The sequence below is a fragment of the Microcaecilia unicolor genome, chromosome 6, assembly GCF_901765095.1.
Source record: "Microcaecilia unicolor chromosome 6, aMicUni1.1, whole genome shotgun sequence".
NCBI lineage: Eukaryota > Metazoa > Chordata > Amphibia > Gymnophiona > Siphonopidae > Microcaecilia > Microcaecilia unicolor.
In genome coordinates, this window is record NC_044036.1 from 85,885,591 (window position 1) to 85,910,782 (window position 25,192).

The 25,192-nt window shown below is 48.2% G+C and overlaps 1 protein-coding gene across 1 annotated transcript in view; it reads right to left on the bottom strand.

Moving 5' to 3' along the window:
* The window catches only part of KIAA0040 (KIAA0040 ortholog), an 88,912-nt gene that overhangs the window by 2,450 nt on the left and 61,270 nt on the right, over positions 1–25,192 (bottom strand). The gene's annotated exons all lie outside the window — the stretch shown is intronic.

Genomic DNA, 25,192 nt, shown 5'->3' on the forward strand with positions numbered 1-25,192 from the left:
ATAAATCAGACTGGACTGTTAAAAGGTAACAGCTATTTTTATCCATTAAGGGCCGAGTCCAAGTTCTCCATTATAAGGGAGAAATTGTGTCCCTATTATTTCAACAATTCTACCAGTCTCATACTGTTTACATTCTATTCTGTCCTCAGCATTTTTATCCTACTTCAGTCAACTTGGAATCAAAGTAGGTTACAAAGAGGGGCATAATTGAACGAAAACGCCTATCTCCATGGGCGTTTATCTCCGAGAACGGGTCCGTGAAGGGGCGGACCGAACCATATTTTCGAAAAAAATAGACGCCCATGTTTTATTCAACAATGTGTGAGCTGGGCGTTTTTGTTTTTCAGCGATAATGGAAAATGAAAGCGCCCAGCTCAAAAACGAATAAATCCAAGACATTTATTCGTGGGAGGGGCCAGGATTCGTAGTGTACTGGTCCCCCTCACATGCCAGGACATCAACCGGGCACCCTAGGGGGCACTTTTACAAAACCAACAAAACAGGTAAAAGAGCTCCCAGGTGCATAGCACCCTTCCCTTGTGTGTTGAGCCCCCCAAATCCCCCTCAAAACCCACTGCCCACAAGTCTACACCATTACTATAGCCCTAAGGGGTGAAGGGGGGCACCTACATGTGGGTACAGTGGGTTTGGGGGGGTTGGACGACTAATAAGCATTAAGCAGCACAATTGTAACAGGTAGGGGGGATGGGCCTGGGTCCACCTGCCTGAAGTCCACTGCACCCCCTAACAACTCCTCCAGTGACCTGCATACTGCTGCCAGGGAGCTGGGTATGCCATTTGAGGGTGAAAATAAATATTTGTGAAACATCATTTTTTTGTGGTGGGAGGGGGTTAGTGACCACTGGGGGAGTCAGGGGAGGTCATCCCCGATTCCCTCCAGTGGTCATCTGGTCATTTAGGGCACTTTTTGGGGCCTTATTCGTGAAAAAACAGGGTCCAGGAAAAGTGTCCTAAATTCTAGCTAAAAACGCATACTTTTTTCCCATTATCAGTGAAATGCGCCCATCTTTGTTCGGCAGATAACCACGCCCCAGTTCCGCCTTCGCCACACCTCTGACACGCCCCATCAACTTTGTCCGCATCCACGACGGAGTGCAGTTGAAAACGTCCAAAAATCGGCTTTCGATTATACCGCTTTATTCGGTTTTGTGAGATAAACGTCCATCTCCCGATTTAGGTCGGAACTTGGGCGTTTTTCTCGTTCGATTATAAGCAGGAAAGTAACATAACTAAACAGAAAAGATATCTGAAATATCAGATTTGCTGCAATATTATGCAGGAGTTGTAACCTATTGTAAAGACACAATACCCAATCTGAGATCTATAAATCACTTAAACCAACAGGCAAAAGTGTTCTGAAAAAGGAGGAAAGATCTAATTTCTCTTACCTCACATTTTAAAACATTTTCCTCCTTAGATTATTTACCTGACGCTCCACTGTTAATTGAGAACCTAAAATAAATCCTAAAATGTTAATTAATTTGTTCACCAGTACTTGATATACAAGTCTTAGAAACGCTAATAAAGTATTGTTACAATATAAGAAGTCTTTGCAGAACTTATCATTTCTCAGAAATATCCCAGTAACCTACACTTACCAATATTTCTAATTCCTATCATAGAAGAAATGGGATTTGGTGAATATATCTGCATAACAAGTATCATGGGCTTCAAGTACTCTATGTATGCAATACAGATCTCATAGGATAAAGGAAAGGGGAATGGATGTAAGTGGTTTACATATTATATGCATGTATTATCTTGTAGCACTAGCAGGAGCAACTGAGGGCTAAGTGACTTTCCCAAAGTCAGAGGAAAAAAACCCACTGACATTCAATTGACTTGGGATAAGATGTTCAGCTAAACAGGATTAGCGGTGTCTCTCCTTACATAAAGCTTACCAAACAATGGTAGTAAATGATCCTAGCATGAGAGATCTAGCAAACCTCTTATATAGGGTAAAAGAAAGCATATAAACTCAATTAGGCTAGACTAGGCAGTCACCTAGGGTGGCACCTTCGTCTCTGGAGAAGCATAGAGCAGTTCCAATCAAAATTAAGCAATAGATCTTAATTTCATAACCTTAGGAAAAAAAAAAGCAATTTATATTCTTACTGGCGGGCTATTTCTCAGGAATCTCATGCAGCTAGGTAAATGACACATACATTCTCAAAACAAGCAGCATCATAAACTCAGCCTTTTGTCATATTAAATACTTCACCTGATTTCAGTGGTTCCCATGGCAAAAATTAAACAAACATCTCCTTTTTACTAACATCATTAGCAAAAACAAAACAAAATTCTCTACTAGCAATGAAAATTCAGAGTTTAACATTCTGATTACTATAAAATCTCAAAGTGGATTTTACTTTACAACTACTGCATGTCACAAACAGAATATTATAATGTGGTTAAGGGTGTGGCTTGGATCAGGCACAAACTGAGGCCCAGATGCACTAAACAAAACGAGCCTTTAACGAGCCTTTAACGAACAAATTTTTAACCGTGGCATGCATTAAAGGCCTTTTTCCGACGACGCTAGCAGCTAACGAAAACGGAATGGAGATGAGCAAATTGTGCAGAAACCCTATTGTAATCAGATGCACTAACTTTTTCCGATTGACTTAACGGTGGAAATCCCTGGAAAATTTAACGAAAGGTTGTACCTCTCCTTAGCTAAAATGTAAATGTCAAAATACTCAAATGTCAAAACAAACAAAAAAAAAAGGATATGGCTTCCGGTTTGTTTGTTGGCTTAGCAATAAAAATTGTTTGATACTGAAACTCCCAGTACAGAGAAGCAGAGTTACACAAACATTCTGTTTCAAATTGGATTAAACAAAAAAGGGGAAAAAAAAGGATCGGGAGGGGGCAAAGGCGCTCGTCAGGAGCGTCCTTTATGGACGGCCTTGCCCCCCCTGGAGGTCGCCACTGCTCCCCGCTCCCCCCCTGCATTAAAGTCCTAACTTTTTGTGCAGCCCCGGGTCCCCCTCCCTTTTTCCCTTCCTCTGAAATGACAGCTCTGCCTCCCGCCATCCTCCGCCCCATGTCCCGCCCCCGCCGCCTCCCCTGAGGTCGTCGCCGCCGCTCCCCCTTCCACCGGGCCCCCTCCATCTTACCGGGCCCTCACAGCGCCTCTCACCCATGAGTGAAGGCGCTGCAAGGGCAAGAACAGCTGATGCTCTTCGCTGAAGAGTCTGAGGCCGCGTCTCTCCTTTCCTCCTGAGCCCGCCCTCATCTGACGTAAGTAAACTACGTAGTAACTTACGTCAGACAAGGGCGGGTTCAGGAGGAAAGGAGAGACGCGGCCCTGTTACAAGAAATGATTTACTTGGGGGAAGAGCTCTAGAGCACTCACTACTATTTGTAATTTAAGAGCAGGCGCTGTATTTATAAGTTTAAGGATATTAATTTCTCCACCAATCACCAAAGGTGATAATTGCAATAAATTAAATATTATCTCTGTTGAAATGCAGTGTTCTGTACTGCAAGATTAACCTTAACAGATACCATATACTCAGAACACAAAGAGACTATATTTTTTAGCTTCAAAAGGGTTCATTTAATATACAAATAATATTGCAAACGAGAGATAGCTTTTAAAAGAATCCTAGAACAGAGAATTTGTGCATAAAATAGAACAAAGTAACAGGTAGGTTAACTTACATTCCTTGTTACAAGCATGCTGTGGTCCAGCTGATTGATGTGCACATGGTCAGGAGCAAGGAGCAGGGCTTCTGCAGTGAATGGATCTGAGTTGCTTGCAGCTGAAGAGAGAATCTGCTTCTTGGGGAAACAGCTTTTGCTTTTATATCTTGCAAGCTGCAGGAGGATATGATCACAGAGTCCCAGCACCTGCTTCCTGGTTTGCACTGGATAACTTGCAAGGCATTACGGTTATTGTAGTCTGTTCACATGGTCACATTATAAGTCTCTCCTTTCTGCAGATGTCCTGGCGTCCATTTGTCTGATAGATGATGGGAGGGGGCAGGTATACCTCTGATGACAGGCAAATGTTTTCTTTATGCTTTTCCTCTGAGTTCTTTGTTTTCAATGGGGACTCCAGACTTTCTGTCTCTTGGGTCTTTGGTTTTCGGAGATGTCTGGATGGAGTATTCAGGTACCCACCTTAGGCCCAGATGCACTAAACGTTTTTCATCGTTAAATGAGCCCTTAAGGAAGAATTTCCTATCCTTTCCATGCACTAAAGCCTATTTTTCGACGACAGTAGCAGCTAACGAAACTGGAATGCAAATGAGAAACTACCATTGAAATGTAGACAATTCGGAATGCACTAACCATACCGACGATAGCAACGATTCACTTACCGCCAGAAATTTAACGTCAGCTCAAACCTGTCCTTAAAGCCTGAGCTGTCATCTCCCGGCTGCCCCCTGCACGATGAAAAACCAAATTGCTGGCATGTTTAAAAAGAAAAGTGGCTCCCTGCTTCCCTGTGCCTAAAATAAAAAATGAAACTAAATTAAAAAAGGATCGGGAGGGGGCAAAGGCACTCATCAGCAGCGTCCTGTATGGACGGCCTTGCCTTGGCCCCCCCCCCCCCGAAGTCCCCGCTGCTCCCCGCTGCTCCGATTGTGAAATAAAAGCTGTAAAAAATGAAACCTTTGCAGTTGTTGGGCTTCCCCTCCCTTCCTGTCTCTCTTCTTCAGTCGGCAATGCTCCGCCTCCTGCCCTCCTCCACCTCCGTGCCCCACCCCCGAGTTCATCCCCGCCACTCCCCCCTCCACTGGACCCCCCCCTCCACCGTAATGGCCGGTGCAGCGCCTCTCACCTATGTTTGAAGGCGCTGCAGGGGATGGATCAGCTGTTCTTGATCTCTTCTGTCTCCTCCGATGTCTCCTTCTTCTTCCTGTGCCCGCCCTCCTCTGACGTAGATGTGGAGGGGGGAGCGGCGGGGACGAACTCGGGGGGGGCGGGGCACGGAGGTGGAGGAGGGCAGGAGGCGGAGCATTGCCGACTGAAGAAGAGAGACAGGAAGGGAGGAGGAGCCCAGCAACTGCAAAGGTTTCATTTTTTACAGCTTTTATTTCACAATCGGAGCAGCGGGGACTTCAGGGGGGGGGGGGGGGGGCGGCAAGGCAAGGCCGTCCATACAGGACGTTGCTGATGAGCGCCTTTGCCCCCTCTCGATCCTTTAATGTTTGTGGAGACATGCAGGGGAAAGTGGGGAGCCACGTGTTTGTGTTTTCTTTTTTTTCTTTTACATTTCTGGCATGCGCAGAGCAGCCAGCATAACGCTTGGCTGCTCTGCGCATGCTTTACGAGCCGATTACCGACGGGGATTAGTGCATCGTTCTTTACAATACCGCACCGAACTTGTGCGACTTGTTTTTTTGGAGCATTGGTCGTTTTTTAAAATTCAGTAATGGCTTTAACGATTTTGCTTTTTTTACGTTTGGTTGATGCATCTGGGCCTTAGTCAAGCTTTTGTTAGGTGGGAGGGCAGAGGAAGCTATATATCTCTCTTTTGTCTTTGTTAAGTGTTTGCAATTGACTATCCCTGCTATCAAAAGTCCCCAGGAGAAAGGGAGGGGGAGAGAGGGGCTTGAAATGAAACTATTTTCTCTGCTGTAGTTTAAAACTGTATTTTTAAAGCTGTATGTTCATATTGCTATATATGATCCAGCAAAATATCATGCTACGTATTTCAATAATAAACTGATACCATTACAGCCCGAAGACTCTTCAGCGAAGAGCATCAGCTGTTCTTGCCCTTACAGCGCCTTCACACATGGGTGAGAGGCACTGCAAGGGCCCGGTAAGACGGAGGGGGCCCGGTGGTGATGACCTCAGGGGAGGTGGCGGGAGCGGGGCACGGGGCGGACGATGGCGGGAGGCAGAGCTGTCATTTCAGAGGAAGGGAGGGGGGCCCGGGGCTGCACAAAAACTTAGGACTTTAATGCAGGGGGGAGCAGGGAGCAGCGGTGACCTCGGGCGGGGGGGGGGGGGGGGGGGTCAAGGCCATCCATAAAGGACGTGTTTGTTTTGGGGGTTTTTTTTGTTTTACTTTTATGTTTGTGGCATGCGCAGAGCTGCCAGCATAACGCTTGGCTGCTCTGCGCATGCTTTACGGGCCGATTACCGACGTTTTTAACGAAGGGTTAGTGAATGCAAGTGAGCTGCAATGAACAGCTCATTTGCATTCCCTATCCTTTGTGCATAGCTGTTCCATACCGATTCGTTATGGAATTCGGTACGGAATGGCTCTAATGAAGACTTTTGTGCATCTGGGCCTGAGACACACAGGGTTTTCAAGAAAAAGGGAAAATATTTATTACAGTATTTCACTCAAGTACCCCTGTTACTTCACAGGTTTTAGTCTAGCACCATTAGTGTCTCTGGTTCCTCAGATATCACTATCAGCATTCTCTCTAGGACTGGCTCCCAGCCTAGGCCAACACAGTGCCCATTAACCATTTCCTGGATTCACTTTAGACCATCAAAACAGGTTCTTTCTGCATAGAATTCAAGGTTCTGTACCTCAATTATCTTCCCACATAAACTCGGGAGGGTTAAGCTTAAGCCACACTGCTTCCCTGTTCCTCTCCTATAATACTGTAGCTTAGCTTAAAGTGGAGTCCTCTTCTCTCCTGCAGCTCCCTCCTGGAAACCTCTGTATCTGGCCTCCTGTCCCTGATCAGGGCTTTTAGCTTCCTCCTGGCTTGAGCCCCACCCCTCTGACTCAGGCTCAGCCTCTGCAGCCTAGCACCACCTGCTGCAAGGTGGCTGAACTGCACCAGTGAAGGAGTTTTTTTTTCTGTATTTACATCACTCACTCCCTCACACATACAGCAACAAAAACAAACAAACCTAAGAAATGTGATTAAACATGTCATGACAAAGAAATTTCATCCAGTCAGGAATCCAGCTGTCAACCAGTGAATACTTAGGTGTAGCACAAAAACAAGTAAGGCAATGCCTCCTACTGTTACTAAATTTCAAAAGAGAATAAGTTCCTTCCAGTTCTTTTGTTACATGAATCCATCAAGATTTTGTCCTGCATGGGTGTACAGATTTTTGGCATTTTATTATATTTTTCACCCATATTTTAGGATGACCTTCAGGTAGTTGGTACTTCTTAAGTGTTCTAGTAGGTGTTGCTGCTCAGCAGTGGCAAGAGTGGAGTCTTACAGTGGACAATGTGGAGAGTGTGGAGAGTGTAAAGTTGTAAGGATGGAATGCCCTTTATTTATGTATTTATTTATAGCATTTATATCCCACAATATTCCCACCCATGGGCAGGCCCAATGTGGCGTACAACAGTCTACAAAAACATACAACAATTCAGCAAACAAACATACAATGTCATAAGAGCGTAAGAGAGAGAGGGTAATAGCTAAGGAGGGAAAAGGGGAAAGAGTAGCAATGAGCAGTATGTTTATACTTGAGGCGACTGGTATCTTTGCAATCTCTTCCTCAAGTTCTCACATCTAGCCAAGGTTATTTGTTGGTGATTGCTTCAGACTTCTAAGTACATCAGAAATTTTAGTTATCTCCTGCATTCTCTGCAATGATGCCAGTAATGTGAAATAAGTTCCCACTGAGATCTGAGAGAAGCCTAAACTGTTTGTTTTTTTTAATTTATTCAGTCCTTTTGCAGCAGGGAGCTGTGAAGTAGGAATCTCCTACCTCCCAGAGGTATTATATAAATCTTAAACAATGTGCTTTTAGATATTTGGAAATTATATGTTTTAAAAGATTGGCAGATTTAAACCCCTTCTCCCCCCACGACCACCACCAGAGATGTCATGTTACCCAATTCCAGGGTTTTGAGACAATCCTGGATTTCTGACCACCCACATTATGGGACTTGCAAAACAGATTTCAATAGGCAGGATCAGGCTGTACAAACCCTACACTGCTTTGGGATGTAAGTTCAAAACCAGGCATGGTCAAGAAGTCTCCAGCGTGGAACTAGGTAATTTGGCATCTCTGCCCTCCACTCACAGTTGTACAAAAAACAAGTGTCCCAAATTCAATATCTCTTAATTTTTCTCTGATCCACTATATGACTTACAAAAGTTACAGACAAGCAGTGTGGCAATATACTGGCAGGTCACTGACCTGGAAATTTTTCATATTGGCTCCAACCTGGTTATTATTATTTTTTTTTTGGGGGGGGGGGGGGTTAGAAACTTACCCCCTATACAATCTACTCTAATTATGGTTAGTTTTTAAGTAACAGTTGGAATTTGTGTTTTATTTTAGAGCTATGTGAAAGAGTGTATGTTCCCTTAAGGCAAGGTTTCTCAACCCTGTCCTCAGAACACACCTAGCCAGTCAGGTTCTCAGGGTATCCACAGAATGGAAGTAGTGCATACAAATTTATCTCATGCATATTCATTGTGGATAACCTGAAAATATGACTTGCTAGTGTGTCCTGAGAACTGGGTTGAGAGAACCCCTGCCTTAAGGGAAACCCAGGGAGAAGGGAAATGTAACCAGAAACATAAAAACAAACTAGCTCAAAGAAAAAGCAAAGCAGGGGGGCACAAACAGCTGAACAGTAAAATTCAAGGGCGGAGCAATAAGGGTGGGAAATTGGACCAGCCTGTATTATTCCTATAAAAGAACCCTGGACAGAAGGAAGAGTGGAATATGTAGATTGGGAGAAGATATTGGTGTAATCAGAACATAGGTTGTTTTTAATATGTCTCAGTTCAAGTTATAAAGGTAGGGTTTTTTTTCCACTCTCATGTAAATGTTGATTGATGATCTGATGTGTGGAGGGTGTAGAGTGATATTGGGATTTGGTAAAGGAAAGCTTGTTTTTCAGCTGTATTGCTGATGGGAGAATGCAATGTATATGGGGTGTTTTTCCACTAGGTATTAAATAACAATATTTTAAAATGTATCTATTAAATGGTTCAAATAACTGTTCATAAATCTTACTTTTTGTGGGGCAGATGTGTGGCTCTTATTAGATGAGGAAGACTCTCCTTTAAGTGGGGACATCTATAACTTAAATAAAACATGCAGGCTTATTTTTCTTAGCTACTGGTTTGATGTCTTGTATTATATTCTCTGCTTCTCTTCTATATCCTTCTTGGTCTCTAGTGTACTAATATTGGTCACTTAACTAAACCCCTCCAGTTGTTAAGCTGTCCTGCCCAGTTTTTATTTATTTTTTAACGTTAACTCTCTGGCAAAATCCCAGAGAGGCCTCTTCTATGTTCAGTATGTGTAGCCTAGGGCTGGATACTAGGCTTTCCCAGTGCATTTTTTCTAGCAAAAAAGGTGCCGTTACTCAAATTCTAGACCGCTCTTCAGGGGTGGGGTGATCACTGAGGGACCCACCCCACAATAGCCAGGCCTCCTGCAACCAGTCAAAGAACCTATGACAAGGCAGAAATGGTGTGTAGAGCCTGAGCTCTTTCATTAAAACTTGGGGTCCAGGGGTCAATTTTAGCAGACAATGGAAAAGGTGCTGGTAATCAGTACCTCCTCAAAAAAAGCCCTGGGCTTTCCTGACACGCTGAAACCCTAAACAAGCTCCTACCTATGGATCCACTGAGACTTAATGGGTCCTGGTTTGCTTGCTGCTTAGTGGCTCTGTGGTGTGTAAAAATTTTTTACCTTAGGAATATACTTAATATAGTATTAATTTTAGTTTTAGAATCTAGATTCTAGCCTAATATTAATACTATATTAAGTATATTTCTAAGATAAATTTTTTATATTTATATCATGATCATTTTCTGGATGTGTATTACCTCACTGTTAGGTGACCCAGAGACCTCTGGGAAAGGAAAAACATTGATCAGAGAGAGTTGCATGCTTAAATTTGCATGCAATTATCTCTGACCATAGGTCTAATAATGCCCCACGCTGTTCCAATTCTATTTTTAGAGCGCTGTTTGGAACAGCATGGGACTTTTGATCATAGGATTCCATTTTACACCTCCTGATCTCTTGTCAGGGGACTGTCAGGCAAACAAAGACCTCCTCTTAGGCATAATTCCAGCTTCTATCCCCCTGGAAACTCCTCCCTCCTTGTCATTCTCTCCCAGTGTAACTCTTTTCCCCTGCATTCTATTTCAAACCCACTCCCCATGGGTGGCCTTCTCCCACACAGTGACCTCTCAGTCATCCCCCCTCCCCGGTGACTCTCAAGGGGACCTTCTCTCTAAGTAATCCCCATATAGGGCTAGATTCTATATATCACGCCTCGATTTCTGCATGAAAATCAAACCGTATTTTATAAAGGACACTTAATTTCACCGAGTGCTGCTCCGTGTGACTAAATTTAGTTGCGGTCAATTATGCCAACTAAAACCTGGTATAAATCCTTGTGTGTAAATTAGGTGCAGAGCGGGTGTGTTCTATAACTGAAGTACAAACTGATGCATGCCACTACCTTCTCGTACGTGAGCACGCAGTTATGGAATGCATTACTCACAGACTTGAAAGCAATCAACGAAACAACTATCTTTCGAAAATCTCTGAAAACATTCCTCTTCAACAAGGCCTACAATGAGAACCTATAACCTCACTAAGTCACCTCACCAACCCACTCAATTATGAAAGCCCACCTTCCATACCTATCCTAATCTCTCCCTTTCTTCTTCCCTGTTCCCTCCTTGATCGCTACACACTGTATCTGATATCCTGATATGACAATGTCAATAAATCTATGTAAGCCACATTGAGCCTGCAAATAGGTGGGGGAATGTGGGATACAAATGCAATAAATAAATAAATAAATAAATAAATAAATAAATATAACAACATACATAGATTTTAGAAACACCCAAAATCCGCCCAGTCCACTCCCATAACTACACCCACTTTTCAACTATGCAACTTAGAATTTACGTGCACCACATTACAGAACATGCTTGGCAAGTTGTGCATGTAAATCTTAATTAATGCCAATTAGTGCTGGTAATTGCTTGTAAATATCCAATTAACAGTTTTTTTTAGCTAGTTAACCAATTAAGTTATGTGCATTGTTATAGAATACGCTTCGATTTCTGTGCGGAAATTAAGGTGCCATTTATAGATTCCCAGGGATGATGAGGGATTTCAAAGTGATAAAGAGAAAGAATGTGAGGGAGGAAGATGGAAGGAATGAGAGACAGCAAGGGATGAAGAGGAAGAGACAGATTTTTCTGTTCTGAATACTGAGGCTCATTTTGTCTGTTGGAATCCCAGGCCCAAGATTAGAGTTTTGTCTCTACTATAAATTCTTTTCCTTCCCTTCTCCACCAAGTGCCTCCCCCTGTTTTCCATTTCTCACTACTGCTGGTGCCTAGATGACCTTATGATGACAGGCTGAGAGACTTGAAATTCAGCTGTAATTCCAGTTACTGAACCACTGTCCTAAGCAAAAGCTCTTCAGAAGGCTCGTGCTCCCCTCCCCTTCCCCCCACCCCCGACAGTGATACTTGTTGGTAGAGTATTTGATGAGAAGAAAAGTAACTGACAAATTCAATTTTTGTTCACTTTCTTTAATGGGGATTTACAGTTCAGTGTTGGTTGGTGTGTGCTTTTTTCAGTATTAATAAATTTACCTTCTCTGTAACATAATATTTTTTCATTTGACTTTTAGTGTGACAGTTTTATATATGCCCTCTCTTCCACTCTGAATATTATGTTGCCATAGAAACCCAGGCCTTGCCTCATGGTGTTTTGCATGTGTATGTGCAACTACTACAGCTTCAACAATGATGTTGTTTCAATAGTTATTATACTTAACAAGTATACCCAAACCCCTTTACACAACAAGGAGTGAATTCTATATATGGTGCCAAAAAAATCAGCACTGAAAAATATGTACTTAGTGCTATTCTATAAGCCTCACCTAAAGTTCGGCGCGGTTTATAGAGCACACACAGTGCCTGTTCCCACAACTAATATATAGGCATGACCATTTACACCGATTAAAACCTAGTGAAAATGCCTACGCCTAACTTAGGTGCGCATCGGTCATATTCTATAACAGTGCGCATAATTTTTAGGAATGCCCATGGTGTGACCGCACCTCGAATATTGTGTGCAAGTCTGGTCACCACATCTCAAAAAAGATATAGTGGAATTTAGAAAAGGTACGGAGAAGGGCGATGAAAATGATAAAGGGGATGGGATGACTGCCTATGAGGAAAGGCTAAAGTGGCTAGGGCTGTTCAGTTGGGAAAAAAGACAACTGAGGGGAGATATGATAGAGGTCTATAAAATAATGTGTGGAGTAGAATGGGTAGACGTGAATCACTTGTTTACTCTTTCCAAAAATACTAGGACTAGGAGGCATGCAATAATGCTACAATGTAGTAAATTTAAAATGAATCTAAGAAAATATTTCTTCATTCAACGTGTAATTAAACTCTGGTACTCGTTGCCAGAGAATGTAGTAAAATGTAGTAAAAGCAGTTAGCTTAACAGGAAAAAGGTTTTGATACCTTCCTTAAAGAAAAGTCCATAAGCCATTATTAAAATGGACTTGGGGAAAATCCACTGCTTATTTCTAGGATAAGCAGCATAAAATGTATTGTACTGTTTTGGGATCTTGCCAGGTACTTGTAACTTGGATTGGCCACTGTTGGAAACAGGATGCTAGGCTTGATGGGCCTTCGGTCTGTCCCAGTGTGGCAATACTTATGTACTTAAAAACTACCCATGGAGTTTGCTGCAATGTGGGAAGTTTGATTATTACTACAGCTGTACATTAATTACCAACTACCCTCCCTCCCTCCCACCTAGTCTGGCATCTCTTACTGCCCTCCAGGACTGCTGGTGGCTCTCCCCTCCCAGTTCACCTCATTAGTTTACTTCTTTATTTAGATTTTGCTCACACCTTTTTCAGTGGTACTCAAGGTGAGTTACAGTTCAAATATTTGAAAAGTATTAATCCGCAAATAAACCTTTTCCGGAGATGCGAAGGAGGTAGAACGAGAGGACATGAAATGAGATTGAAGGGGGGCAGACTCAAGAAAAATGTCAGGAAGTATTTTTTCACAGAGAGAGTAGTGGATGCTTGGAATGCCCTCCCGCGGGAGGTGGTGGAAATGAAAACGGTAACAGAATTCAAGCACACGTGGGATAAACGTAAAGGAATCCTGTTCAGAAGGAATGGATCCTAAGGAGCTTAGCCGAGATTGGGTGGCAGAGCTGGTGGCAGGAGGTGGGGATAGTGCTGGGCAGACTTATACGGTCTGTGCCAGAGCCGGTGGTGGGAGGCGGGGCTGGTGGTTGGGAGGCGGGGATAGTGCTGGGCAGACTTACATGGTCTGTGCCCTGAAAAGGACAGGTACAAATCAAGGTAAGATATACACAAAAAGTAGCACATATGAGTTTATCTTGTTGGGCAGACTGGATGGATCATGCAGGTCTTTTTCTGCCGTCATCTACTATGTTACTATGTCCCTGGAGGGCTCATAATGTAATTTAGCACCTGAGGCATTGGAGGGTTAAGTGACTTGCCCAAGATCACAAGGAGCAGCAGTGGGATTTGAACCAGACACCTCTGGATGTCAAGACTAGGGCTTTAACCACTAGGCTACTCCTCCACTACCTACTACTACTACTACTACTACTATTTAGCATTTCTATAGCGCTACAAGGCGTATGCAGCACTGCACAAACATAGAAGAAAGACAGTCCCTGCTCAAAGAGCTTACAATCTAATAGACAAAAAATAAAGTAAGCAAATCAAATCAATTAATGTGTACAGGAAGGAGGAGAGGAGGGTAGGTGGAGGTGAGTGGTTACAAGTCAAAAGCAATGTTAAAGAGGTGGGCTTTCAGTCTAGATTTAAAGGTGGCCAAGGATGGGGCAAGATGTAGGGGCTCAGGAAGTTTATTCCAGGCATAGGGTGCAGCGGGACAGAAGGCGCGAAGTCTTGAGTTGGCAGTAGTGGAGAAGGGAACAGATAAGAAGGATTTATCCATGGAGCAGAGTGCACAGAAAGGGGTGTAGGGAAGGACGAGTGTGGAGAGATACTGGGGAGCAGCAGAGTGAGTACATTTATAGGTTAGTAGAAGAAGTTTGAACAGGATGCGAAAACGGATAGGGAGCCAATGAAGCAACTTGAGGAGAGGGGTAGTATGAGTAAAGTGACCCTGGCGGAAGACGAGACGGGCAGCAGAGTTTTGAACCGATTGGAGAGGGGAGAGGTGACTAAGTGGGAGGCCAGCAAGAAGCAGATTGCAGTAGTCTAAACGAGAGGTGACAAGGGTGTGGATGAGGGTACCTACTTTACCTCATCAGTTGCCTTGTGGTAAATCTTCGCCCTGCAGTGGTCGACAGCATATTGAAATGTTGCCTTGGCCTGCACCAGGCCTTTCCTTCTGACCCATTCTGCCCCCTTCTGATGCAATTTCCTATTTTCAGAAAGGGTTGCTGGGTCGGAAGGAAAGGCCTGGTGCAGGCCATGGCAGCATTTCAATATGCTGCCAGCCACTGCAGAGCAAAGATTTACTGCAAGACAACTGATGAGGTAAACTGGGAGGGGAGGAAAGAGCTGCCACTGTTGCCTGGGAGAGAAGGCGAGCAGGCGAGTGAGATAGAACACGGGAGGGTGGGGAGAACTGAGAGAAAATGCAAGAGGGGAGGCATATTAGAGAGAGAGAAAGGGAGAGAGAGAATGGGTGAAGGCACAGGGGTGCACATGGTAGGAGAGAGAAAATGGGTGAAGGCATGGGGCACAGGGAAAAAGAGAGGGAGAGAATGGGTGAAAGCACAGGGAGAGAGAGAGAGAGGGAGAGAATGGGTGAAGGCATAGGGGAGCACATGGCAGGAGGGAGAGAATGGGTGAAAGCACGGGGGGGGGGGGGAGAGAATGGATGAAGGTCAGGTGGTACAGGGGGCACAGAAAGGAGAGAGAGAATGGGTGAAGGCACAGGGGGCACTGGGAGAAAGAATGAAGGTACAGGGGCACAGAGAGAGAATGGGTGAAGGCATAGGGGACCACATGGCAGGAGGGAGAGTGAAGGCATGGGGGGGGGAGAGAGAGAGAATGTATGAAGACACAAGGGGGCACAGGGTGAGAGAACGGGTGAAGGCACAGGGAGCAGATGAGAGAGAGAGTGGGTGTAGGATCCCCAAAGCTTAGTTTGTGCATGAACTGAGCATGCTTGGGAAGTGCCAGCAATAGTGGCAGGAAGCATCCCGCTCATTTCCTCGCTGCTGAGGCAGCACAAGGAGGAAGGAGGCACTTTGGTGGATTTCTTCGACTGGTTTCAGCAAAGGTACTGTATATCTAATGTGAGGGGAGGGAGAGGAAGAGGAAATGCGCCCCCCCCCCCATGAACAGCTAGCTATGGGCCAACTTTAACTGTATGATGAACAGCGAGATTAAAAGGCTCAACCGCACAATTAATCGCAGTTAAATTTTTTAATCGAAATGCAGACCTGATTATTACCTCCAGAAGTCATATACTCGGCCAATAGATGTGTGCTCCTCTGTCCTAGGAACTGCATAGCACACAGGTCTTCATTCTTTCCCATTAAGACATTAAAATGTGGTTCTTCCACACAATAGTGTTGAGTTATTTAGCTGCAGGAGCCAGATTTTCCAGCTCTCTTTACTCTCAGTTGAACAGTCATAGGAAAGAAAGGCACAGTTCCTGTTTTTCCCAGCAACGAGCCAATATTCTTCTAGGTTTTCATTCAGATCCTCACAGAACTGTAAGTGGCTCTCTCTAATTCAGGTAACAGAAGGCTACCCTTTTAAATGCATTTAATTGTACATGCCCTTTACCTGGTTGTGGCCAGAAAAGTTTATTGATAGTCTTTTTATACCACCCTTTGACAAAAACAAGGGGCAGGGCTTTGTTGCCTAGAGCCCTGCCCTTGAAACCCAATACTGTAACTAATGCAGATGTTTCTTCTCATTTAACACACTTGAGTAGATTTGGCTTGCTCATTAGTCACTGAAGACATATTTATTTCATAACTCTTTATATAGTAAATGAATCAGAAAAAGGTGGAACCAATTAGAGTTAATTCAAATACTTTTGGAATCCTTTTACCAAGCTGCAGTAATCTCTAGTATGTATTTAATGCAGCTTAAAAGAGCTTATCACAGGGTGTTCCCTTGTAACCTCTGACCGGTGGGTTTTTCAAATAGTCTTGGCTATGCCCTGCATTTGTGTCAAAGACTACCAAATTGTCCACTGAGAAAATCATTCATCAGCTCTCAGCACAAGCAGGTACTTGTAGAAGAAATCTCTGCCCTTCAACAGGCCAACGAGGTCGAACCTGTGCCACCAGGGGAAGAAAGGAATGGTTCTATTTTAGGTACTTCCTTGTGCCCAAGAAACTAGGAGGGTTTCGTCCCATCCTAGTCCTAAGGGCCCTGAACAAATTCTTGATCAAAAAAACATTTAGAGTGATTTCCCTGGGCAAGCTTCTCCCCATGATTGTTGGGCAGACTGGAAAACTCTTTTTATTGGAAAAAACTAAAAACAAATAACATACAAATCAAAAACAAGCCCCTAGCTATACACAGTCCTCCTATCTATGTACACCCCCTCCCCCTCCTCAATAGTACAGTGGAAACTGTTTATTAGAAAGACCAAAGAAAAAAACCGGACATGCAAATCAAACCCCAGGCTCCTAGCTAGACATGGTCTGCCTATCTATGTACACCCCCTCCTCAATAATACAATGGATCAACCCCCCCCCCCCGACCCCCCACAACCCCTTCAGACAACTGGCACACAATCCCCTGGGAAGCATGTCCCCTCATGGCGGCTTAAGCCTCACGTGTCTCCACCACCTCGAAGCCACCCCCACCCCTTTTTCCACCCTTTCCCACTTCGCCGCTTCCTGCACCGCCCTTACCACATCCCAGCTGACTACCTCCGCCGGCCGGACCTCCTGGTACAGGGACACCCTGCAGCGCGCCATCCAGAGGCAGTACCGCAATATCACCGAAATCAGAAAGCGTGTTACCGGATCCCCGCGTCCCTCTCCACCCTCTGGGCCATACACCCAGTCCGCATAGCTGTAGTTGCGGAAACTGGGGATCTGCAGCAACGAGGAAACCCGGTCAGAGACCTGGACTGTAAATGGGCACCTCACCAGGAAATGCTCCATCGTCTCTTCAGTTCCAGCACATTCCTCCCGTGGGCACCCTCTATCCCGCACATTGCGATATTTCAAATTTCCTCGGACGTACAGTCTACCGTGAAAGGACAGCCACGCCAGGTCTTTATACTTCACCGGGATGCGGTTCGAAGCAATCAACCGTAACCCCTGCTGCATCCGTGGGGCCGGCGCGTCCCTCAGCGCCAGAGGAGCTGAGAACACCTGCGCCCGTACTCTGTCCATCCAGACCCCCCGTTGTCCTGCCTTCACCTCCCCCACCGTCAGCCCCCACACCCTCACCAATTTCACTAGGGTCTTGCAATAACTCACCCCCCCCGGAGCCCCCCTTCGCAGTGCCACTACCCTCCCCCCCTCCCGCCATAGGTCCCAATATCTCGGCCACCACTGCAGGACACTCCTAGCCCACCCCGGTGGCTCCCGCCCTACCGCCCTCCCCAGATTGAACTGCAGGAACAAAGCGCTGAAAAACAGGACTGGGTTTATCATGCCCACCCCCCCCTCCCTCCTAGGCAGATAGGTAACATTCCGTTTTACCGGATTCGTCCTGTTGCCCCAGAGCAGCCGGAAGAACACCCCATACAAGGCCGTGTACCGGCTCTCCGGCAGCAGGCAGATGTAACTGACGAACAGAAACAAAGGAACTAAGTGTGCCTTGATGAGCTGTACCCGCTCCCCCATGGTCATTTTCCACCCCTTCCATCTATCCACCCTCCCCTTCACTTCTTGGAGACACCTATCCCAGTTGTAGAGCCTATAATCCCCCTTCTCGAAGTATATTCCCAAGACCCGTATACGTTCCACAGCTGTAGGAAACCTACCTCCCAACTCAAATTGCAGCCCCTGATCCCCAACCCACAGGCTATTGGACTTTTGAAAATTGACCTGCGACGCTGTTGCCTGCGAGTATTCCTGGATCAGGTTCTGCAATCTACCTCCCTCCCTCTGGTCCGCTACCCACACTGTAACGTCATCTGCATACGCCACGACCCTTAACTGGTTATTGTCCCCCACCTCCACCCCTTCCAGCCCCTCCGCCCCCCCCTTCTCCAGCCGTCTTATAAAAGGGTCGATGGCGTATGCATACAACAGCGGGCTGAGTGGGCACCCCTGTCGGACCCCTGCCCCTACCTCAAACCCCTGCCCTCTCCACCCGTTAACCAGGGGAAAACACCCCGCATGCCGATAGAGTAGCTGTAATTGCTCTATCCAACCCTTCGGAAACCCATAGCGCTCCAGAATGCTCCATAGGACACCCCACTGCACTCTATCAAACGCTTTTTCCTGGTCGAGTGTTACCAACAGCCTACCATGCCCTCCCACTCTACTGCGTTCTACCCCCCTCCCGCACCCACGCTGCAGCTTCCAAGACCCCTCTCCCTTTAACCCCACATGCTTGCGAGGCTGCTAGCAAATCCCCAGACACCTGCCTCATTCTCTGGAATAGCATTCGCGCAAAGATTTTTCGATCCGTATTAAGCAGTGCTATAGGCCGCCAGTTGGCCAGCATCGCCGGGTCCTTCCCCTTACTTAGTAGGATAAGAGCCGCCTCTGTCAAGGAACTAGGCAAGGAACCCTCCAACTGGGCTGCCCCCCATACCCTCACCAGGATCGGCACCAGCTGCTCCTTAAAGGCCTGGTAGAACTCAGTTGTTAGCCCATCCGGCCCCGGCGAGGTCTTCCTGTGGAGCGCCCCGATGGCTTCCTCCACCTCCTGTTCTGTCCACGGGTTCAAGAGGGCCTGAAGCTGGGGTCCCCCGTGACCTATCCCCGGGGTTCCTTCCACATAACACTCCATCTGCTCCATATCAATCTGCTGGGCTGAAAGGAACGCCGCAAAGTGGTCCCTCACTGCCCCCAGAATCCCCTCCCTGGTGTCCTGCAGGACCCCCTGTGCATCCCGCACCCCCTTCATCACCCTGCGCGCCCTCCGCTCCCGGCAGCATGCGAAGGGGTCCGGGCTACACATTTTCCCGAAGTCCCGCTCATACACCAAGGAGGTGTAGCGGTTGTACTGTACCTGCTCCAGGAGTGCTTGGAGATCATGTATTTCTTCCTCCCTCCCCCCTTGTGAAATCAATGTGTCCCTCTTTTTCTTTATTGCCATGCCCAACTTTGTCCTTTCCCTCCCCTCCCTTCTCGCCTGTCTGAGAAAGAATCCCCGCGTTCGTCTTTTCACTGTATCCCACCACTCCCCCAATGACTGAAATGCCCCCTGCACTGACACCTGATCTTCCAAAAACCGGCGGTACTCCTCCCGCACCTGCTCGCTACCTAACCACTTTAAATTTAGTCGCCATAACCCCCTCCCTGGCCTCTGCGCTGCCGCCCCCCCCACCTGAAGGAGGACCATGTGGTGGTCTGAAAAGTCCACGTCCACGGTTCGTGGACCCCCCAGACAAACCCCCTTCTTTACCAGGAATCTATCGATTCTACTTTTACACTGCCCTCGAAAGAACGTGAACCCCTCCTGTTCCTCACAGAAGGCCACATGCGCGTCTACCAGCTCTGCCTCCCGCATGATCCCTGCCAGCCTCACCCCGTCATAGCCCACCTGTACCGATCGTCCCCCACTATCCTTTTTCCGCAATATGGTGTTAAAATCTCCCCCCCAGACTACTTGGCGCGAAGTGTATAGGTAGGGCTTGATCTTCCCAAAGAGGAGCACCCTTTCCTTCTTGCTTTGGGGCCCGTACACATTCACCACCCTCAGTGCTCTATCCTCCCAAATCGCATCCACAACAAGACATCTCCCCACCTCCAGCTCCACCACTCGCTGAATATTCACCCGGTGGGACTTAAATAAGATCCCCACCCCACCATACCTCTCCCCCGCCAACCCCCACACCGAGGGACCCCACTTCCAGGCCCGCCTTGCCCGCCTGATCACCTCAATGGACCGCAGCCGAGTCTCCTGGAGCAGGAAGCAATCTGCTTGGACCCTCGCGAACCAGTCATACGCTAAACCCTGCTTCTTCGGAGAGGCGATGCTGGCCACATTCAGCGTGGCAAATGTCAACACTAAGCCTGCCATCCTCATTGCGAGTCACGGGTCTGCTCACTCCCAACTTCTTTCCTTATCTCCTGGGATACCCCCTTCTTACCCTGAAGCAGGTCCTCTGCTATGCGGTCTACATCATCCCCTGCCAGATCCCCCTCCCCCCCCCCGCAGCCGTCCTGTCTGCACCTTACCCCCCCCCTCCCCCTTTCTTCCTTCCTTTCTTCTTTGCTCTATCCGGACCCACCCCCTGATCCCTCCCTCTCCCCTCTTCACCCCCGCCCCCTACCTCCTCCTCCGAGTCCTCCACCTCCCCCAAGTCCTCCAAGTCCTCCAGATCCTCCTCTAGCTCCACTCTGTCCCCCCAAGCCTGCACTTGGGCCTTCACCACCTGCCCGGCCCCCTCAGCTTTCCTCTTACTCCCCTTTCCCCTCCCTCCCTCCCTTCCCTCTTCCTCCTCCCTCACCCCTCCCCCTCCCCCCAGAGCCTTCCCGCCCTTCTTCCTACCACCAGTACCCTCCTCCAGTGCTTCCTCATATTTCCGTTTGCCCTCTCCAATCCCCCCTGCCGCCCCCTCTTCCTCCATTAACTCCACCTCTTCTCCTTCCCCCTGTTCTTCCTCCTCCCTCCCAACCTCCCTATCCTCCTCCTCCTCCTCCAACACCTGAAATCTGTTCCTCCCCCTCTTCCCCTGCAGCGACCCCTCCCTGCCCACCCCTACTTTCCCCCCCCTCCGAAACTTCCCTTTCCTCTGTGGCACTTGTACCCACTCCCCCTCTCCCCCCTGCTCCACTCCTGACCCAGCCCCCTGCCGCCCCCCCTCCTGCATCCCCTCCTTCTCCCCCCCTTGCCCCTCCCTGCCTATCACCCCCTGCCCTATCCCCTCCTCCATTACCCCCCTCCCCGTCCCTTCCCCCACATATCCCACTCGTTATGGGCCGCCCTAGGGCAGTTCCGATATGCATGGCCTAACCCGCCGCAGAGGTTGCACCTGATCGCGGTGCAGTCCTCTGTGGCATGCTGATCCCCGCATCTTCCACACTTTACCACTGGGCATGACATGCTGAAGTGCCTAAACGAACCACATCTGAAGCACTGCCGCGGCTGCCCCTTGTAAAAGCACAGTATCCTGTCACGACCGATAAAGGCAGCCGAAGGAATGTGCTGGACCACATGGCTCTCCTGTCTCAATTTGACCAGGGCTCCCCAACCTCCTGCCCAAACCCTGCTTGGATCCGGTAACTTTGTAAGTGGGGATCTCAGCTCCGCGTACCTCTGTAGCCAGTAGGCTAAATCTGCCCCAGAGATAGACTCATTTCTCACGAGCAGGGTGATCTGCACCAGGTCCGGCTTGCTGACTGGAATGGCCCTGAGGTCCCGCCACTCCCCCTTTCCCCTCACCCCCTCGTACCTTTCCCAGAATATTTCCATCCCCCTCTGGGTCATGAAGCTCAAGTCATATTCTGGGATGTTGATGGGGTGTATACACACGTAAAAGTCCTCGGGTATAAACCCCATCCCCATCACCAGCCTCAAGACCCGATCCCTGGAGGGCATTGCCCCCTCCCCTATCCATTTGAGCTGTACCACATTTCGCCGCTTAGGCAGCTGTCCACCCCCTGTCCCCGCTCCCCCCAACCCCTCCCTGGGCCCTCAAAACCACCCGATCTCCCCCCCCCCTCCTTCCCCCTCCCTGGACTACTGCCGCAAAGGACTTGGACCCCAGCCCCCACCGCCTCCCCTCCACACTTGTTCCAGCCCTTCCCTCTGCCTCCCCCCCCTTCTGTCCCTCTGCCCCTCCCCTCATCCCTCTCCCTTCCTCAATATCCACCGCCCCCTCCCCCTCCCGTTGTCCCCCGTCCCCTTCCCTCTCAGACAAACATCCAGCAACGTCCATAGTCAGTTCTGCGGCTTGGGCTGCCTCCAACTGATTGTCCTGCCCATCACCACTTCCTGGAACGTCCCTGCTCGTCCCTGCCACTGCAGGCTCCAGCCTCTGGGCTAATCGCCTCCTCTCCTCTGTCTCCTGGCGATACTCTGGCACCTGCCCAGTCAGGTCTGCAGCTGGCGATACCAGACTCCCTGCTCGCTCTGCCCCCGAACTCCCTCCAACCTCCGGCACCAGGGGCGAAGCCTCCGGATCTCCGCCGCTCCCCTTGGCTCCTCGCTCCCAGCCGTCCTGCTGGCAGGTCTGCTCCACCACCCGCTGCACATCTGTTAGACTTGCCATGTCCACTTCTGTAGTCAACGAAAGTCTCTCAACAATCGGGTTACTTCCCCCTTGCTTCTGGTGCAGTCCCTCCTGCGTTCTCCCAATGGCTGGCGCTTCCCGGGGGCATGGCTTGTCTGTTCCTGATTCCGCCACAGGCTGGCTGTTAGCACCCCCCGATTTCACCTCTTGTAATGGACAGCTGGTCAAATGAGCTCCCAGCTGCTGCCCGCTCCTATTCCTCTCTCTCCGACCCCTCTCCTGTAAACCGCCAGCTACTCCATGCTCAGGGAAGACATCCCCTGCTCCCGGACTTCGTGGGCGGGGCTTCTCCAGATGCCATGCTGCTTCGGTTTCCACTTCAGTCATTGCAGACCCGGCCAAAAATACCGGAGTCTGCCTCTGCTGACCCTTTTCCAACAGGGCCTCCTTCACGGCAACTGTCTCTGCTGTTTGCACAACTGCAGGTAAGCCCTCTGAGACTTCGACCACCACCTCTGTAGAAAACAGGCTGCTACCTGCGTCTCCCTCTGCTGCCTCCATTATCTGGAGTTTTGAAAAGTTACTGAGTTCTGTCCTCCCCTCCACAGGTAGGATCTCTACTCCAGCCCCCACCTCAGAGCCATGTCCTGCCGCTGCCTCCTTATCCTCTGGCTGCTGGGTAAGTGCTCTAGACTGTGTTGCCAACTGTCTCATGTATTTTAAAGTGGGGTCACCTCTGAACCCAGACAACTCTTTTGAGTCTAATGCTGCTGAAGACACTGAAGCTTGCTGCAACTGTAGTGTTCCTGAACCCCCAGACTGTGGTATTGAAGCCATCCTTTCTCGGTTAACATAGAGCTCCCTCAAAGGATTCACAGAGCCCTTTTTTAAACAGTTCAACAAGTGTTCTTTTTTCCCCAACAACTTTGATATCCGGGCTTCCTCTTTAACATACATTTGTCTGTGCTCCGCTGGGGCAAATTTACACATAGTTCTTGCCATTTTCAGACGTTTTCCTAGCTCCACTACTTCTTTTTCCACCAGCTTAATTCGTCTTACAATATTTACCACACTACTTGCTGGATCATCAGGGTCATAGCTCACTTCAAGGAACTCCTCATCTGACGATCCACTCTCCTCACTCTCACTCTCAGCTGCCTCCAGCAAAGGCTTCTGGCAAACTTCCATCGCCTCTTCCTTCTCCCTTCCTTGGAAGCGCCCTTCTGGGGCCTGTACTATCTTCCTCCCCCCTCCACTGTCTTCTCGCTTACCTTCCGCAAGCTGGGCCATGGAGGGGGAAATGCTCTGGTGGCCTCCACTGGGCTGCTTCTCCCTTCGGTCCACTGGACTCCTTTCCCTTCTCCCGGTAGTCAAACCAGGGAGAGAGCCACTCCTTTCGGCCTTCTGGTCCCGGGCCCCAGGAGGCCCCATAGCCTGGGACTTTCCTGAGGCCTTCTCCCCAGGGACCCTCCTCATCTTTGGGGAGGGAGCTAGGTCTCACTCCCTTTCCACTGGAAGTCAGCAGAGCTCTCTAAAACACCTCCTTCCTCCTCAGCAGACTGGATGGACCGTACGGGTCTTTATCTGCCGTCATTTACTATGTCATTTCATTTACTATTTTAGTGCATGCACACCATTTTCTAAAAACTTATTCTTATTTTTTCAAAGGGGGGGGGGGGGAATGTCTGAGGACGGATAGTGGGAGTTTCTGAGGTAATCAGTTAGGGGGTCTTTTACAAAGCATCGGTAAGCCCAACGCAGGCTTACTGAATGCTAAATTGGGACTACCATTGGCCCAATGCGGCCATTAGCTGTAGTTCTGCCCTGAGCATGCACCATTTCCGGGGGAAATAGGAAACCTAAGAAAATGGCTTGCACGGCGGTAATCGGTCATCACCACGCAATGTCCGGTTACCGCTGGGTTATCATGGGAGCCCTTGTCGTCACCTAAATGGGTGGTGGTGGGGGCTTCCTGCCTCGTGGCCATATGGTAAGAGTTCTCTTACCATATGACCATGTTTGTCTGGGGGCTTTTTACCTGCTGCTGTAGAAAGGGCCTTGGCGTATGGGAAAAACAGCCCCTGCTGCTAGCACAGGGCCCTTTTCCCCCCACAGCTTGGTAAAAGGACCCCTTAGTGCAGCTACATTGCTGTGTGCTAACTGATTAGCATGTGATTAACATATAAGCTATTACCACCTACAAATAGACAGTAAGGACTCACACGCTAATCTTTTTTAATGGCCACGTGCTAATGGCAACATTAGCATGTGGCCATTAATTCAAACATCCAAAAATCAGCCATTTTACTGCCAAGTTGCAAATAGCCTTAATATGTGGGAAACACCCGCATAAAAGTGTGCTAAGGCCAATTTTTAGCACTGCTTTGTAAAAGGGCCCTTTTGTGTTCCATGTCTGTGGCATTGCAGTCATCTGAGCCTCTAGCCTTAGTCTTGTAGTACTACTGTAAGTTTAGGCTACCAAATAAGGGAAAGTTCTTTTATTGGACAGCATAAACTCCCCCCACTCCCCCCAGTACTAGTATCATAAGACTACCACTAGAAGGCCTGCAGCTCAATGGCATAGCTATGGGGGGGGCAAGGGCCCCCCAAAATGAATCCAGGGCCCCTGGTTTGGCTGGCGGGGTCCCCAACCCCCGGCAGCTGAAGCGTTTGTCCAGTACTGCTCTCCTTACATTGCCTGCCCTGCTTCCCTTTCGTTGCATGCATGTTCGGTTTTAGTGAAAGCGAAGGCGCATGCTCAATTTCATTAAAACTGAGCATGCACAACGTGGGGAGAAGGGCAGGCAATGTAAGGAGAGTAGTGCTGGAGGGGTTTGGGGAACCCTGCCAGCCAAGGTATGTAGCGTTGCGGCAGGGCGGGGAGAGCAGCATGGAGGTGGGCCAAAGTGTGCCCC